Raw genomic sequence first — 2,039 nt, 5'->3', positions numbered from 1 at the left:
GTGGCCGCTCCTGGCCACCACAGCCTTGACCTGCTGGGCTCTGACGATTCTTCCGCCTCAACCTTCCAAGTAGCTGGAACTACAGGTACGTGCTACCAGGCCCGGCTAATTTTTTGGATTTACTGTAGAGATGAGGTCTCGCCAAGTTGCCCAGGCGGATCTTGAACTCACGGGCTCAGGCAATCCACTCACCTTGGCCTCCCAAAGCCCGGGATTACAGGCTGAGCCACCAAGCCCAGCCCTGTCTCTAATTAACAAACAAATAAGTGAAAAGAATAAATGTTAACTGGTATTATTATCATCAGTCTCCCATCCCTGTCTCCTCTATGCCCGTATATATATCAGTAGTAATGACAACAAGAACAGACATTTGGAATATATCACATCTGGGCTCAACTTCCTACCAGTTTTGCTTTTTTTTTAAAATAAGAGACAGAGATCTCACTATGTTGCCCAGGTTGGCCCCATATTCCTGGCCTCAAACAAGCTTCCCACCTCAACCTCCCAAAGTGTTGGGACGACAGGCGTGAGCCACCGCGCCTGGCTCTTTCCAGTCCTAATACCTGAACCACTTTACAAATGAAGGAACGGAGGGATAAAAAGTGAAGTGAGCTGCCCGAGACCTCAAAGACAGATCTAGAAATCACGCCCAGTCTGTCTTGATTCCAAAACATGCACCTTTCACCCCTCTGCCATAAAAAGCCAGGAACTGCAGAGTTCCAAATGGAACTATACACCCAGGAAAGCCATTCTGTCTGTCCCAGAGGTTACATGCAAATGGCAAAATATAATTTGGCTCCCTATTTGCAAGTAGCAAACGTCATTCTATTATGTAACAGGACTGGGAAGAGGCTTTTGTTGCTTGGAAAGAGTGAGTAAAGATTTTTTTTTAATCTGGCCGGTTTTTTATTGTTAATATGGTGTTTGAGTTATTAAATAACCACATGCTTATTTTTTTCTCTTTTAGCCCATTAATGTGAACTAGACAGAAATATTTTTCTGGATATTGAACCATCTTTGCATTGTTAACACCCAACTAATCTTTTTTTTTTTTTTTTCCTGAGTTGGAGTCTCACTCTGTCACCCAAGCTAGAGTGCAAGGGCGTGATTCCAGCTCACTGCATCCCCAACCTCCCACCTCTGCCTCCCAAGACGAGGTCTTGCTATGTTGCCCAAGTTGGTCTCAAACTCTTGTTCAGGTTATTCTTCCGCTTCAGCCTCCCAAAGTGCTGGGATCACAGGTGTGAGCCACCACACCCAGACTTCATCTCTCTTTTTTCTTTTGTCTTTTTAATCGTTGGAATGGTGGTAAAATACAGATAACACAAAATTTACCACTGCAGCCATTTTTAAGTGCACAGTTCTGTGGCCTGAAGTTTGTTGTTACGTTGTTGCGTAACCACCATCACCAGGTGATATATTAGTTTTTAAAAATACAGTAATATTTGGCGAGGATGTTGCATCTACAGCCATCAGTGAGGTAAAAATGAGCCTATAATTGTACTTTCTCGAATTCTTGGCTACTGATTTGGGGATGAAGATTCCACTGAATCTCCTAAATAAGCCGACAGATTGCACTCTTTTCTGATTTGCTGCAATGACGTTTACCAAGAGGAGAAGTAACTTTCTTATAAGTATGAGAGAAAGTCAGGTGCAGTGGCTCACGCCTGAAGTCCCACCACCTTGGGAGGCCAAGGCGAGAAGATTGCCTGCAAGGACTTGTACCAAGTTAAGAAGTAACTGTTTCTTATAAGTGTGGGAGAAAGTCAGGTGCAGTTCACACCTGTAATCCCAGCACTTTGGGAAGCCAAGGCTAGAGGACTGCCTGAGCCCAGGGATTCGAGACCAGCCTGGGCAACTTGACGAGCCCTCATCTCTACAATAAATAAAAATTTGGCCAGGTATGGTGGTGCATACCAGTGGTTCCAGCTACCTGGAAGGTTGAGGTGGAAGGATCACCTGAGCCCAGCAGGTCAAGGGTGCGGTGGCCGTGAGCATGCCACTGCACTCCAGCCTGGGCAGCAGAGTGAGGCTCCGAT

General features: G+C 45.6%; 1 protein-coding gene across 1 annotated transcript in view; it reads right to left on the bottom strand.

Annotated features, from left to right (window-relative positions):
• Positions 1-2,039, bottom strand: part of TRIP10 (thyroid hormone receptor interactor 10) — a 13,288-nt gene that overhangs the window by 3,038 nt on the left and 8,211 nt on the right. The gene's annotated exons all lie outside the window — the stretch shown is intronic.

Source organism: Carlito syrichta, unplaced genomic scaffold (genome assembly GCF_000164805.1).
Source record: "Carlito syrichta isolate Samal-C Ts95f unplaced genomic scaffold, Tarsius_syrichta-2.0.1 Scaffold135890, whole genome shotgun sequence".
Taxonomy (NCBI): domain Eukaryota; kingdom Metazoa; phylum Chordata; class Mammalia; order Primates; family Tarsiidae; genus Carlito; species Carlito syrichta.
The sequence above is the reverse complement of the archived record's forward strand: the minus strand, read 5'-3'. Positions and strand labels throughout refer to the sequence as shown.